This window comes from Rhyacophila brunnea, unplaced genomic scaffold (genome assembly GCF_057557595.1).
Source record: "Rhyacophila brunnea isolate RB1 unplaced genomic scaffold, BYU_Rbru_1.0 scaffold_3, whole genome shotgun sequence".
Classification (NCBI taxonomy): Eukaryota; Metazoa; Arthropoda; class Insecta; order Trichoptera; family Rhyacophilidae; genus Rhyacophila; species Rhyacophila brunnea.
In genome coordinates this window covers 1702339-1719644 of record NW_028232965.1, presented here as the reverse complement: position 1 = coordinate 1719644, position 17306 = coordinate 1702339, and the positions used below count along the sequence as shown (strand labels likewise).

General features: G+C 33.2%; 1 protein-coding gene across 2 annotated transcripts in view; it reads left to right on the top strand.

The window, feature by feature from the left end:
- The window catches only part of LOC147067739 (protein FAM107B), a 179139-nt gene that overhangs the window by 27160 nt on the left and 134673 nt on the right, over positions 1–17306 (top strand). Inside the window, exon 1 of one of the 2 annotated variants that reach the window (XM_085952745.1) lies at positions 1122–1342. The exons of the other annotated variant lie outside the window; for it this stretch is intronic. The gene's annotated coding sequence lies outside the window, so the exon portion shown is untranslated. Of the gene's footprint in view, positions 1–1121; positions 1343–17306 lie in introns of those variants that run through there. 2 annotated transcript variants of the gene reach the window in all.

The following is a 17306-nucleotide window of genomic DNA, read 5'->3' as shown; positions in this document are numbered from 1 at the left end:
GGTTATAAATAAATCTACCACGCGGGTAATAATTATTGACCGGCTATATTGTGTTTATTTACGTTTACAGTTTTATACGATTTAAATCTATACGAGATTCTAATTAGAATCTCATTGGAGAAATAATAATAGCATACTATGTACCTACTACCTAATCGAGTTTTGCACTCCTAACCGCGACATAGCCAATAGTTTACTTTTGTTTACATGTGAGGTGCAACATCAACGCACTTTTGTTGTTTTGGTCGATTTGAACATTTTTTGTGTCTGTGCATGATTCCACCGGCAGCGCAAAACCGTATAAAATGTGTTAAAATTCGCCTACCTTAATGCAAAAGCTACCATGGTATTATTAGAGTAATAATTCAGCATCTTCGATCTCGATTACATATTATTATTCTCATTTATTTTTCAATTTGTGCAAAAATTGATAACCCTTCCCGGAGACACTATTGATATGTGCATTTTTTGTGGCATCATCTCTAGTGTACTGTATCACATCAAGTTACAATACTTTATTAAATTGTATATGTACCGAGTGAGTGTTGCATATTGTTGTAGTTTCTACTTAATGTATATTTTCTTCTTCAATACTTCGGAAACTATTAATTTAAGTAAAATTACTTTTAAAAAGTTGATATGGACGTCCCCTAGCTAAAAAGCTTCTGCTTATTGATTAATAAACCGACCTGTATAATTTAATATATTTTATACTTACTTATTATTATTTTATAAAATGGATTGTTATGTAGGTACCTAATTATCAAATGAATGGTAATTTTCTTCATTTATTGTTTACGTTTATACTCTACGACAATAGTAACCACACTATTACTATGGCAAATAATAATACTTCACGTAGAATTCAATACATAACATTAAGATAAAGTATGGTGAGCGTTGCACATATATATTCATTATAGTATCCAATATACACTAATTTTGGAAGTCTTATATTTCCTTACCGTTCGAATGATTACGCTTATAAATACAATTGTTTTATGGTAATCATACTTACCTACAGTTTTATCCATCTGCTCAGAACTTGCAATCATAAATGTTGATAACTAGTATTCAGCGAGCGGCGCACGTTTCCAATCTCTATTTTAGCAGTAGTAGGTATTCAGTTTCAGTAACTAGAAGCCGTTGGGTCGCGCGGTTGCGTTCGCTCTCTGAATTGGAACGTTTTTGAACAATAATAATATTGCAGTTATATCAACGAAACAGGTGCGTGATTTTGACAGTTCCAAATTCAAACAGTTCTGTTTAAAAGTTTTGTGCACTATCTGGGATATCGTCACATCGCTTCCATTACGGAGCAGAAATTCCACCTGGAACAGTGGTATGATCTTTTTATTCATATTTAAATTATTTTGTAAACACGCACATTATGTACAACTTTTACTTTTTACTGGGTAGGTATATGACGTTTAACGTATTTTATACAAATATATCAATAAAGAAGTCAGGTTTATAATTTATAATTATAGATACCTAGATGTTTTGTCCAGTGTTTATATGTTAGATAGGGAATATTATTATGACATCAGCCCGGATCTATTCTTTGATGGATGGAGGCATCTCCAATCTGATTCCACTCGTCTAGGTCCTGTGCATTACGTTACCACGTATTTATGCAGAACTCGTACCTATATCTAATATCTTCTAAATAATCTAAATGTTAATATGGAGTTATTAATTAATACAAATATTGTATTTGAAGTATAGTTTTATGCTTTTTTAATGTTATATATTTGGCAGTTACTATTTGTAATGTTTATAGTAGGCAGTTAAAATAGTGTGTATTTTTTAGTAAACAGTAAAATAAACCCAGCGGTAAAATAAATTTAATTGCGTAACACCGTTTATAAAAATGAAGATTATCTGAATAAAGCAAGGGTAAAATTGCAATGGAGACTGCGCCGTTGCATTTTGAGTGACGTCATAAAACAGTTTTACGTTTTTATACGTTTTCTGACGACTTCTCGATTATCTGCTATTTTGTTAGGTGTTTTCTAAATACTCACTTATTGCAGTCGTTTAACTGCATAACACCGTATTATGCTACCACATTATTATTTATTTTAATCCTTACTAGGTAGTAACTCTGTCCACATGGCAATTATTGTATCAAAATGCTGTGACAGTCTTCTTGTCTATTATGAAATATTATATTTCTTTTTAGCATTTTTGTTAGGTACTTTAAGTTTTGGATATTTAGCGCAAACACGGTGTACCTACAATAATACTATAAAATTAATGATGAATCATACGTTACTGAGGAGTAGGGAATCCAATCCCGAGCCAAAATTCTGATCCCGGTATTTCAGGATTACAATTTGACAATCCCGGGATTCCGGGACTGGTCCCAGGATTGGCATTTTTTCCATAGTTAATATAATTTTTTTATATTTACAAATATCATTGATAAAATCGGTCAAAAATAAATCTAGTACTTATAATTAATACTATTTAAGACATTTTTATTGTTAATATTGTGTACGTTCAATCTTGAAAATACATAAGTTTAATGGAGTAAATAATATTATAATATAAATAATAATGTGAATTTAATATGAGATTGCTGTTTCTGATAGTAAAGACTTAATGAATGGGTTAGCGAGATTTAAAATAGTAAAGCAAATCGTGGTTATGGCCTTTCCGCTTCATAAATCTAATTAGTCAGCCAAATATGAAACTGCCGTAAAAATTATGAGATCATGGTGGATTTACTTTGTTAATAGTGCGAAGCATTGTTTTTTCCAATCTTTCGCATTTTTATTAATTTATGTGAAAAAATAAAATGAATCGGCAACTTACATATGGGTATAAATCAAACTTCACTCAAACTCAGTTTATTTCTAATTTAGTTATTTGTTATTAAAAGTCTTTTTTCTGTTATATTTTCGTTTTTATTTTATTTTCCATAAAAATTGATAAAAAAATCAATCCCGAAATCTTCTAGATTATGTTCACCAATCCCGGGATTCATAGGTATCGAAAATAGTTCGGGATCCCGGGATTGGAATCCCTACTGAAGAGTGAGGACGTAAGAAGTTTTAGTGCATGGTTGAGTAATTTGACTTCATAACTTTTTTAGACATAATCCAAATAAGGCTAATAGAAAATATTGACATTATTTTGTTTGTTAGTGTTTTAGGGTCGCAAAATTAATTATTATAATAATTAGACAGGTGATACAAGCGAGGCTAAAACTATACATTTCTATGAACATAAAACACTTCCTTCATTCATAGGGAGGTCGTGGAGGAAATCAATGTTACTAATGAATAAATCACATGGTTGTAAACATACCACATTAGCGTGAATTTCGCCAAATTTGACAGACAGCTATATAACGTAGTTAGAGCGACGCCGAGCGAGAGAAAACGATGCAATAGGCTTCATGTAAGAGCAGTCGGAAATAATATCGGTAACAATAATCAAACTTACTCTACGTAATTCGTGCGCAGTAGAAGAAATTGCAATCTGCGCAATTTCGAGGTTAAGTCGTTCCACTATACCTATATTATATTGCACTAATAATATTGTCGCCGCTGTGCTCTAATGAGTGTACGAATTATGCTCAAATTAGCTTACACCTAGGGGTACTACATATTATATTATAACATTACATTAAAAGCAGTTCCACACGCGTATCCTTTTTCCGAGTACAATTAAAATTATTCCAATATCCACCAATAAAGTGATAAATTCATTCCTTTTACCACGTTTTTATTAGCTCGTATTCTTGTTTGTCCGGTACAGATTTTTTCTTGTGCAGTACAAATATTTTCTTGTTTGTCCAAGATTTTTAACTAACTTCCCGACTAGCTGGATATTTGACACTTTTAGAATATATCAGAACACGGCGACAATGCTTGATACTTTTGGCCATCTTTAAGCAGAATTGAATTAATTTTCAGTTAATTCTGTTTTGTATGTTTCGGAAAAAAATCGTTAAAAGTAATATTTACTACTCACTATTATTGGTTGCTAAATGGGTCCTAGCAACTAAATTATTGATATATACGTGCGTTACTATGGAAATCAATATGAAATGCCAAAATGACATTTCTGTATTCTGTAATATTTATTCAGTATTTTTATCAAGTACAATAAAAAGTTTGTATTAATACATAGAATTATCAAGTTTATATGATTCAACAGAAAATTTAAAAACGTGGTATATAAAAAATTCTTTTTATCTTGCTCGTATTATATATTTACATGCACATTTACAAATCACAAGTTGGTGTTCAGAATATGTCAAGAAATATATAAACAATAGAAAAATATTTTAACAATGAATATATAAAAAAACAGTTATATAAAAATATGTGTAGTTATCTAGTGGCGTAAATAATAATTAGTATCTTACTTGTCACGTGTACCCCAGCGTCTTTAGCCCCTCAAATTATCGTTGATACGTATTTTTTTGATATCGCAATATTGCGTGTTGTTGTTTTTGTATTTTTTTTATAATATTGCAAAATAATGGTAACAAATCGTGACATAAACGATTCAGCCAACTTGCGTTTTCACTAAAGAATATGCAAAAAATGCTTCGCGAACCGGTTCGGCGGCGTGCGCGACATGCTCTTCTTATGAATATGTGTAAGTATTGAAATTTAATGCACATCATTATGCCACGCATCTACATAACATTGCGTATTATAAAAATTGTGAGGAGTTTTTTTCTCTCCTATTCGCATTGCATTTTTATGCAAGATGCGGTGTGAAATTATACCATAAAATTATTCAAATATTCTGCTATTCCTTATATGGCTTGTTATATAAGAAATTATTACCTATTCTTTCGTTTACGTAGCCACAATAACATTTATCGATCTAAATTATTTTTTTATTTATTTGACAGTTAATTGACTATATCTAATGAATATATTATATATAACCTATGAATATATCTATTATGTATATATATATCTATCTATGATTGTTTATGTAATATTAATTATTATTATTTTTTATATTTTGTATAATACATAATATATATATTAAGATGTTTTATTTTGTATATAATATTATTAGATAATGTTTATAAATTAAACAGTGATATATAATTAGTTTGTTTGGTTTGTAAGAACCCCTCTTCGGGTGAAGGCCTCCTCCAAAGAGTCCCACTGGACTGTTTTTGGCTATTTGTAGCCAATTTGGGCCCGCTGTCTTTATGATGTCGTCTTGCCATCTCGCATGGGGTCTTCCTCTATAGCGTTTCCCTTTTGGGCCGTTCCATGAAGTAATTATTTTTGTCCACCTCTCATCTTGTAGTCGCGCTACATAACCCGCCCATTTCCATTTAAGCCTTTGAGCATGGATTAGAGCGTCTGTGGCTTTTGAAATATTTTTTATTTTTGTGTGTCTTATTTTTTGTCTTTTGTTGATATTTAGCATACTACGTTCCATACCGCGTTGGCAGCTGGTGATTTTGTTCTTTACTATGCTAGAGTATCTCCAGGTCTGACAGGCATAAGTTAAGCATGGTTGGAGACATGAGTTCATCACTCTAGTTTTTATCTTTGCTGTCATATCGCCTTTAAATGTTACCTTTGATAGATATATAGATATAATTGGTAGCTATGTAATTATTAGACTTTCATTTAGTTATAATTAGGCTTAGGATTCTTAGGTATTTAAATATATTTTTTTGAGTGGCCCCACAACAAAATATCAAAAATATCTATCTGTTTCAGACAATTTTAAAACATTTAAGCCCTATTTGTTAGCACCTATTTTTAAATATTTTGGGATAATTACATATTTTTACATATTTTAGGTTTAAGCACATATTTTCACATAAACACAAAATTAATTAACACAATACATAACACTAGTAAGCACAATTGAAATGTTAGAATCATCTACAAAGTCACTAAGTAGTGGAGCAAATTAATATTTTAAACAAACAATACTGCTGCTAAAATAAAAAAATAATGTTCCTGGACCAATTGGAATAAAAATAAGTACAAAATTAAATAGTGTTTTAAATAAAAATATTCTTCAAACGCTGCAGAATAAAGCTGTTTTGGAAAATCCATCAGATGCCTCAGATGTTTCAATTTTTTCTACTTCAGAAATAGTTTAATTTATATACGCAATAATAACATCTGTAGAAGTGGAAAGAAGTTTTTCCATGTGTAAAAAATTTGCTATGATCAAAAAATCGTCAAAGATTCAATTTCGAAAATTTTAAGCATTATTTTATTATTTATTGTGATAAAGCGTTTTCTGTTTGCGAATAAATAATAAATTAAACTGTTGGAGTATAATATACTATGATTTATTGTAACACTTAAATTTTTAGCACCTATTTTTGTTTTTTACCACACAATTATGAAATTTTATTAACATATTTTCCAACTATATCTACATATTTTAGGTACCTATTATTCATTTTTTAGCACCTAAAAATCCTAAGCCTAGTTATAATATAAAACTTTCACGGGGTGTTAAAGTCATGTCAAATGAAATACTCGTATCAAAAGTTTTATGTCGACTATAGTACTATGTAAGTATATCGCAGTACATCGATGCATAATATTATGTGAAACGGTTCCGTTCTTGATTCACTTATAAGATAAAACACCGAGATGAGTGATGAATACTGTCAAAAATCACAAAAAATTTGCAAGATTTTTTCAAAATTAAAAAAAAAATTACCAATCAGCATTTCGTAATAATTATCAACATTGTTTTCACGACAATTTGCAATATAGATCGAAGAATGTTGCATTATATAAGGTATACAAGGCCAACATGTTGTTTTTCAAACATTTTTTATAGCATTTTTATTAAAAGTTATAAGTTTTTTGTGCTATCGAAAAACTTTATATTTTACGCTATACGTCAGATACGGATTTTGCAAGCTAGAAGCATGATTATTAAAAAATCTGGATCTGGCAAGTAAAGCGCTAAGTTGGCAACGCTAAACGAGACATTATAATTTATATTGCAATTTTCCCGGACTAGTTACCATGATGTATATCCGTTTCCGGTTATGCTGCGACTTTATGTTTATATCATCATCATCATCAGCCGGGGTCAATCCACTGCTGGATGAAGGCCTCCCCAAGCTTTCTCCAACTCTCTCGGTCCTGTGTCGTTCGCTGCCACGTATTTCCGCCGAACTTTACCAGTTCGTCAATCCAGCGGCTTTTAGGGCGACCCTGTGGCCGTTTCGTACCCCTTGGGTACCATTGGATGACGGCATTTGTCCAGCGGCCGTCCTTTCGGCGAGCAATGTGCCCCGCCCATCTCCATTTCAGCTGTTTGGCAACGTGTATTACATCGCGTACTCTTGTCTGCTTCCTAACCCATTCGTTTCTCTTACGGTCCTTTCGCGTGATGCCCAACATGCACCTCTCCATGCCTCGCTGTGTGACTCTTAACTTTTGGACATCTCTCGTGTTGAGGGTCCACGTCTCGCAGCCATACGTGAGCACGGGTAGCACACATTGGTTGAACACCCTACGCTTAAGACATAATGGTAGGTCACTCTTGAAGATACTATTCAGACATCCGAAAGCACTCCATCCCAGCTTTGTTCTTCGAGCAATTTCATCGTGCATGCTTCCGTCTATGGACACCTGCTGTCCGAGATAGATGTAGCTGCTGACTTGTTCGAGTTGGGTGCCAGAAATACAGATAATCGCAGGGTCCGAAAAACAGTTCCTCATCACTTTTGTCTTTGAGACATTTATCTATAGACCGACCGTTTGACTGACATCCGCGAGTTCTTGCATTCTACCTTGGAGGTCTTTCGGGTCTTGTGAGAGTATAACAATATCATCTGCAAAGCGCAGGTGACTGAGGTGCTCTCCGTTAATTGGAACACCTTTTTCCTCCCAATCAAGTTTCCTAAATAAGTCATCAAGACGCAGTCGGAAGCCAACAGCGGTGGAGTGAGGTTGTACAACTTCGCTTGCGTATTCGGGACGCTATTCGCCTGGTTACTCGCGAACGGTTATAAATACGGGATACAACAAAAATAATATTGTTTGTAAATGAATTTGACAATAAACTCAACATGTGTGGTCCCATGTGATTTTGACAATCAGTGCCAGTGCTTGAGAAAAAGTGAAAAATATTTATTGTTGCACGGATAGTGCACTTTGTGTGGGGAGTGCGTCAAACGCTGTGAAGCGAGGGGTTGTCCACACTGTTTTTTGTTCACACTGTTGCGCGAATTCCAAGACCGCGTGAACGGCAAAAGCAATAAAATGGAAAACACCACGATGGAAGTGAATGAAACCAAAAAAACGAAGAAGAAAAGAAACGATGATGAAGAGGAAGTGGTTGGAGAAAAAGAAGAAGAATGGCAGACGGTGACCTCTGGAAAAAAACCCAGAAGAGACTCTGGGGTCACTCCAAAGGGAAACCAAAACATCGTCATGATAGCGACGGGAAGTAAAATTCCATTAAAATTGAAAATAGCGCAGATGCTGCATAAGGCAGGAGTAAAAGTACAGAAAATTTACAATAAAAATTTAAAGACGTACATCCAAGTAGAAGACGAAAAAGAAGCAGATAAAGTGAAACAAGCTGGAGAACTCAAAGATCTCGGTTTTGTGACCAAAGAGAATGACTCCTGCTCTTATGGAGTAATAAGAAAAGTCGATATTGATATGGACCTCCAAGAACTGCAAATGGAAATCAAAAGTGATGCAAAAGTAATCAACCTTAAGAGGTTGACAAGAAAAGGTGATACAGGAGAGCTGACAAAGACCTCGTCAGTCAGTATTAAATTTGGGGAGAAAATATTGCCGAGAACAATTTACATATATGGAGTCTCTTTTGCTGTAGAACCGTATGTATTCAGGGTTATGCAATGCTACAAATGCTGGCGATATGGGCATATCGCGAACAATTGCGGACGTACAGTAGAAACGTGCCCTAAGTGTGGTGAAAACCACAAAACCTGCGAAAAAAATGAGGAAATTACGTGCATCAATTGCAAAGGTAACCACGCGGCAAACAGCCAAAAATGCCCAAAGTGGCAAGAGGAAAAGAATTGCAAAGAAGCAATGAAAAAAATGAACATACCTTTCAAGGAAGCAAAAAAAAATATGTTAAATAATAGCTATGCTGACATATTAAAACAAAAAAAAATCGTAGGAAGAGATGAAAGCGAAACAATTCAAAAAACTAAGGAAAACAAAAAGAAAGAAGAAGCGGTGGTAGAAGCTTCAGGCTCAACAATAATATCTACAGGTAGTAGCGTAAAGCCTACAAAAAATAAAAAAAATTCAAAGGGGAAGATTAACGCGATGGGAGAAATTATGAAAGTCTTGCTGAAAGGGGGAGACTGGCAGCAGATCATTAAACAACTAATAATTAAAGCAGTGGACTGGGTATGCAAACAATTCAAAGAAGGACACTTAAAGGAAATTCTAGGGGAGGTTCTGGAGCAAAATGGATAATAAAAAACAAATTAGGATTTTACAATGGAATGCCAGAAGTATGAAGCAAAAAAAGGATGATATAGAACTCTACTTAATAAGACAAAAAATTTCAATAGCATTAATCTCAGAGACTTGGCTGAGGTCTGAATTAGACTATCTGAAATTCAATGATTACACGATGTATCGAAAATACAGAAGGGATGGATACGGAGGAGAGCGATTCTGGTGCATAAAACACTGGCGTCTAAAGAAGAAAGAAAGAAAGACGGAAGAGCTAGACAAAATAACTATAAAGCCATTTAACAGAATAGGAGTGAGGACCTGATCGAAGGATCCCCTTCTAGAAGAGAAGAGGCGATATGACAGCGAGTCGCAGTCAAAGCCTCGGTAAAATCACAAAAAAAAAAAAAAAAAAGTCATCAAGAGTAGCGGTGAATAGTTTAGGTGAAATGGTATCACCTTGCCGGACACCTTTGTTAATGGGGAATTTACACGACCGTTTGTGGAGTTTCACGCATGCTGTGGCATCACTGTATATACTGTTCAATATATTTATGTAGCGCCTGGAAATTCCTTGGTTGCTAAGGGCGTCTATAATTGAGAATTTTTTGATGGAATCAAACGCCTTTTCATAGTCTATAAAACCAAGATATAATGGCAGTTTGTATTCCTGGTAGCGCTCTATGATTTCCCTGACTACCTGTATATGATCCATAGTACTGTAGCCTCTTCTGAATCCGGCTTGCTCTCTTGGTTGGTTCTCGTCTAGAATTGTTTCGAGACGGTTTGAGAGTAATTTCGTGAAAACCTTATACAGAATTGGCAGTAGACTAATAGGTCGATAGTTTTTCAGATCTTCAGTGTCTCCTTTCTTATGTATTATATTATATTATAAATGTGTTATGTGCCATTAAAATTCTGTAACTGTTAGTGAGTCAGCCAGTGGATTCGACCGGCTGAAATAATGAGTTCATTATTATTTTTACATGTTAAATCTTGTTCATTTCTTAAGTTTGTTGCATCATCTTTATTGTTCCTTTTTAGTAGTATTCCAGTATATAAAACACTCTTCAGCCGGACTTCTAACAAGAAACACACATTGTACCTAGTAATATTCAACCTTATATTAGTATACCAGTAATAATATGTTTGTGATTTTGTGTTATAAATCGGAAATAAAGGACAACATTAAATATAATTTATAATATCTTTTAATAATTCCAACCCATAACAAATGCAGTGCCCCGGTCCAGTTTAGTAGTAGGACACTTACCTACTCGACTTCTCATTTTCATGCCTTCTATTGTAAATATAACATATTAAAATATCTCAAAAACCATTCCGCAAACATTTGTCTCAGCACGTAAAAACCGATAAGAAAGAGCGATTAATTTAGATTTAGTAGATAAAAAATATTGATGTTTTACATTTACACTATGCCAGCGTGGTATGTATCGCTTTTGTATATATATAATTATTATGCAAACGCTAACTGGTAATGCACACGCATTTGTGACAGATATGAGGCGCAATTTAAAAAAAACCGATAAGTCCAATTTTCAATATTTATTTTTTGATAAAAGACGCTTTCGTGTGTCAATCGCAACTGGTAGGTTTTACATAGTTTTGTATTTTTAAATTACAATATTCCCATTTTTGGTTTAAGGGTTTTCAAGTCATACCTATTATAGAATGTGTAGCTACGTATTTTTTATTAGATTTTGATCATGCGTGGCGACCTATCGATTTTTCGAAATTAAACGCCTTTTATTAAATAATATGCGCCTAAACGCATATTAATTTTTCGGATTAGGTAATATTATATTGATTATGACTTCATAAATGACTGTTTTAATTACGCTGTGCGGCATTGTTGTGAAAATAAAATTGTATTTAATACAATATACTTAAATAGGAATTTATAATCAACTGTTCATTCATCATAGATAGCATTCATAGCTATAATAAATACATAATAATTGAGCATTCATTGAATACCTTTTATTGTATATTCTAATCTAATAATAGCTATGACCTTACAAAATAAAATAACCAATATTACGAGTTGGTATATATATAGTAGCATCAATGGTAGGTAGGTTCAGATACCTAGATACATTATGCTTACCAAACCACTTTATGTAGCCCATTATTCATTGTTTTAGTGGTAGTGATTTGATGATAACATTGTAAGCTGTTATGTGCTGTAGATATATACCTATTAAGTAAATTACAAAGTATATGTAAATTATTACCTACGTATTTATTGGTAAATATACTTAATTTGGACAATATGCATACCAGGTAGGTATATTGCAACTATTTTCCGTATACTGATAAAATAATAATGGGTACTTGTGTATTATACCGACACATGCAGTTATCTAGCAATTCATCTGTTTTACCTACATATTTCTTATTTAATATATACGAGTAGGTACGTATTCATAGTTTAAGACAGGTTGTATTTGATTTTGGTTTGAATTTAAGTTTCAAATTACATTCCATTGTAGTTTCGCACATAATAATTATTATAAAAAAATAATAATTTCAATAATATATTGCGAGCTTGAACACCGCAGGCACTGCAACAATTTTTGAAGTAGGTAGGTACCTACCTGCATACTTATCATAAAACAGGTTTAAAATTTGATAGGTATGGAATTTATAAAGGAATTTTGCTGAGTTTACCTTTTGTAGCACACTTGCATATTTTAACGATTTGTGTCATACCAGGCTCATCGAAATATTTTCCACAATAATTCAGTTGCGTTCAGGGACACCAACACTAAATTATTTTATAAAAAAATAATTTAATAATTATAAATTTGTATTATTTACCAAGAAACATCCTTGGTAATTTAAGTTAATTCCTTTGAAAAATAGGGAACTGTTTTAAATTAATAATATCTAATACTAAGCATGTAGGTACCTACTTAACCGTTTATTCAAATAATCATAAAATGTACTTTTAAGAGTCATAAATGCATTAGATTTGTATTTTATTATGTATCTTTGTATGATTATTTACTGTTAATTTACAATTTTACAATAATACCCCTTCACACGTGCATGGATTTACTGCTGACAGTACATATTATTATCGCGGCCATAACAAGAAAATGTACATGTAAACATATTAATATCATCATCATGCAAGTTGCAAGATTGCATGCATTTGCATGCACGAATCAAAAAACTTTGGAAGCTTCTGAATTTTCACGTGACAGTTAGTAGTATAACGATAGTGGCGAACCTACCAATAAAAAAACGAACTACACCGCACAGGGACAGATTTTTGAGGTTAACTGATTTTCATCACCTGTCAAATAGTACTATAAAATGACAACATCGCGTCTCGCTTACTCTTTAGAGCAGGGGGGGGGCAAACTGCGGCCCGCGGGCCGCATGTGGCCCGCCGGGTATTTTTTTGCGGCCCGCCATCATTAATTGTACTTCTGATTACGAATAACTTTTTTATAATTTTTTAAGAAATATTGACAATAGATTAAAATTTGAAGAATTTGTTGTTTCGTAAATGTGTTATCTCAGTAGGTACGTCTTCCTTGCGTCTCGTCTCACACTATGTAACCAATATTTTCGACGTTGAACATCGTGACATATTTAAATACTTTTAACTCCGCGTTGCAAGGAAAAAAAATATATGCCCATGATATGGTAAAAAGTTTGATTGGATTTCAATTAAAACTCAAGTTAATCCTTCGACAAATATCGAATAACAACGTGGACCACTTTCCAACTTTGAAGTTGCTGAATATACCAGAATATAAATTTGAATAATATGGTAAAATTATTAAAGCTCTGAATGACGATTTTTCACAAAGATTTGGTGACTTCCAAAAAATTGAGACAAGTTTAGCAATAGTACGCAATCCATTTTCAATAGATATTGATAGTGTACCGCATGGCCCCCACAAGGGGGGAGCTGACAGGGCTCTAGCCTAGGGGCCCGGGCTCAGGGGGGGCCCAGCGTGACGGGTCGACCAGATAAATGAGATAAACACACATCTTAATTTTGCTCTAATAGCAAAAAAAAGTCTACTTACTCTAGTACTAAAAGCTTACTTCTAACTTATTACCATTTTAAAACATATAGTTGTTGGGACGTGTTGAGAAATACTGTGTTAAAAAATCGCTAAATTACACTGAATTTTATTTGACCTCGAACACCATTTGAAAAACAATACTGGAGAGCGTCAGACTGCCTTTAACCATAGCGATAGGTAGGGGGCCCGCCCAAGACCCTGGCTTCGGGGCCCGCGTCAAGATGTGGGGGGCATGGTGTACCGACAGAGCTACAACTTAAGATTATTGATCTGCAGTGTGACACTGATTTAAGAGAATTGCATCGTCGTGAAGAAATCTCCAAATTTTACAAAGCCCTTAATTCAGACAAATTCGACCAACTTAAAGATTATGCAAGAAAAATGTTCGTTATTTTTGGATCAACCTATATCTATATGTGAACAAACATTTTCGATCATGAACCTCAATAAAAATTCTTTACGATCAAATATCTCCGATGCCCATTTACAAGCAGTTTTGAGAATATCAACTACAAAATTAACACCTGAATTTAAAAAATGTTAAAAAAAACAGTTTCGTTCTTCTAATTATTTTTTTTGTAATGTTTATTTTTCGTGATAATAAATAGTGTATATCTAAAAATGGTATTTTACTTGCGGCCCGCCACTCATTTTGAATTCTTGAATTTGGCCCTCCATCCAAAAAGTTTGCCCCCCCCTGCTTTAGAGAATGAGATTGGCGAGACATTCAGAATTTTTACGTGTAAACAGTTATTACCGCGACAGTTTAAAACACACACTATTGCTGCAGGTAAATCCATGCACGTATACAGGCGCTATAAAATTATCAAGATTAAATCTCTATCTTCTTTGATTGTCACCTAATCTTTGAGGTTCTTTATTTCTAAAGGTGGTATTGTATTGCAATCAACGCCCGGTATGTCAGGAATAAAATTAATTGACGACATGTCGAAAAAAGTAAAAACAATTTATATACTTACTTATTAAATTCTCGTATTTATTGCAAATTGAGTGAACTGTAAAAAAAAGGACAGTATGTACGTTTTGCAGGCGCCTAATAATATCTGTTTTCCCACCGTAAATTATCATTGAAAAATGATAATAATTATTTAAGTAAGTAGGGTACATAATAGTATACACATTGTTCGTGTACAAATCTATTTTATATTTTCGGAATCAATTTTCTTGCTACCTACCGGAAATAATAATTAGGGAGCGGATTTATATGCAACAAAAACATGATTATAATATGTATGCACATATGCACTTAAAATCAATAAAATATGCGCTAAAACCGAAGAAATATGCAGTTAAAAATTGTCATTTTTGTGAGAAAAAATTGTAAATACCCACTTTACCCAACATTACTGACAAAAAATTTAGTTAATAATTTTTCAACATAATACGATAGCAGAACAAAAGAACACAGACAATGAATATAAAGTTAATCAATTACAATTTTCAAAATAGTTTTTTCACAAGTACAAATAATTGAATAATAAATGCAATGTAAACCTAACATACTTAAATTAAAAAATAAAAACGACACTTAACTATTCTTAAATAAGTAGGTACTATTTTCTGATTTTTGCCTGAAAAAAAAATTACAATATTTTTTTCATTATGCTCTGGCATTACATTTTTCCGCATAGGTATCTGTCAGTATTTTGTTTATATGCGGAAAACGACCTCTCAACGTCCACAGAGGCGATTGGGCAAACTTTAAATAAAAGTGCCCGACTTGACTTCACTTTTTCTGATAAATTCACAGCTTGGAGATGGCATTAAAAATGCAAGTGTATCTAAATTATCTACCTTCCTAACTTAGTTATATTTCGATAAAATAATTTAAAAAAACTAAAATTATAAATTCAAAAGCTCTAAAATATGCAGTTATTTATGAAATATGCACAATAAAATTTTATTTTTTGATTCTGTGTCTTTCAAAACAGATTTCTGTGCAACTCTCATAGCTGTGCATACACCCTAACAAAACATGCATTAGCATATAAATCCGGGCCCTAATAATAATATATGAACGAATACATGCCGCTTTGTATTGTTCACTGCAATGAAATACATACATATAAGGTACACGTAATATGTAGAATAATAGTACTACATATTAAAATATGGTTTGGTAATAGGAATTCATAATATTTAATCAGTTCTCACGCTATATTGTTACACAATTAATTTTGTTTTCAAAATAATAATAAAAACGTACTGTTTGAATGTTGCATTACAATGATTAAAAAAATTATAATTGAAATGTTTTCGCCGGCGGGTATCAAATTATTTCAAATATTTTCTAAGAAAATTAAATAGCAATAATTTTAAAAATTGTAAGTATCACTCGCATTTTATTGCCTTACGTGTAAATTTCTCACGTTTTTTTCACACTGGCAACGTAATAATAATTATTATCAACACAGCAAAAGTAATAGACGAATTTTATTAACGATTATTTTCTACTTCTGTCTTATTTGGCAATACAATTATTATAAACATGCAACTGAAATATTTTTACAAAAACAATTTTAATGTCTACAATGTCTACATTATTGAGACCTGAGACATGCGTATAATTATTAGTTATGCCAATAGTTTCTATGTCAAGGGCTCGTGGAGGCAGTGTTGCCATCTTTTCAAAGTAGAATTATAGTACAGAGCCTCCAAAATTATAGTAGGTATTTGGGGAAAAAAATATAGTACGCGTTGTCATCTGTTGAAAATGTACAGGTTTTTTGTTTTTCAGAAAAAAAAATAACAGAGAATTTGAGAAACTCCGAGACTCCTTTTTATTTAGGTACCTCTTCCGACCAAAAATGCTTACCGAAGAATTCAAGAAATTTCATTTTAAACCAAAGTCAAGGGATTTTTTTACGTTTTTCGAGCAATTTTTTTCAAAGTTTTCCAAATCTTAGTAATTATATTAAGTATGGTAATTATAGTAATATTAGAAATTATAGTACTTGGCACCAATTTATCGAACGAAAATATTGAAATTTACATATTTTTTCCGATATTCAAAATTATAGTATTTTGGGCGTACTATACCTGTTTTATATCGTACATAGTACGCGGACCAAAATTATAGTACAAATACTATAATTATAGTACGGTTGGCAACATCGCGTGGAGGCTAAACAAGAGAGAGATAGCGAGCGCTATGCAGCGGAGCCTCACGTTAAATTTGTCGGTCTCTAGGAGATATCACGGAGCGAAATAGGCTTTCGAGATGTCGCTATATAGACGTACCCTCAAAATTCCTTGAACTAATATTTATGTACTTGCTTTTCCCTCCACTACCCGCCACGTTTCCACACCTTTTAGGCAGGCGTATACTGTGGCGTAACGAACGTTAGGCACGCTTCAAAGTTGTGCTGAGATTGTCCTAGAAGCAACTTCCTAAGACCTTGGTTGGCGTGCATTGAAGTGTGCGTGATTCCTGCTTTCGGTCAATTTTCGATGAGAAAAGACCTTCTCGCCCGCCGTAAAATACCGCAAAGTTTTTGAAAGGTATTTTACGGCGCAAATGCCCGACTGGTCTAACCGAGGGTCGGACCGACTGATAGACTAACAAAACATGTTGTCTTCAAAGAAATGGAAATCGGCCGAGAAGTTCTGCGTAACATCAAAACCAGAAATCTACAGTATGTTGACCACATTATGAGAAGTTAACCCCAACTCGTTATCCAAGGAAAAAATCAATGGTTAACATAGCAGAAGACGACATCGTATTTCGTGGCTTAAGAACCTTTGTGGTTAGTACGACTGCAGCTCCACCAAACTGTTGTGTAGCAGACAATAAAGC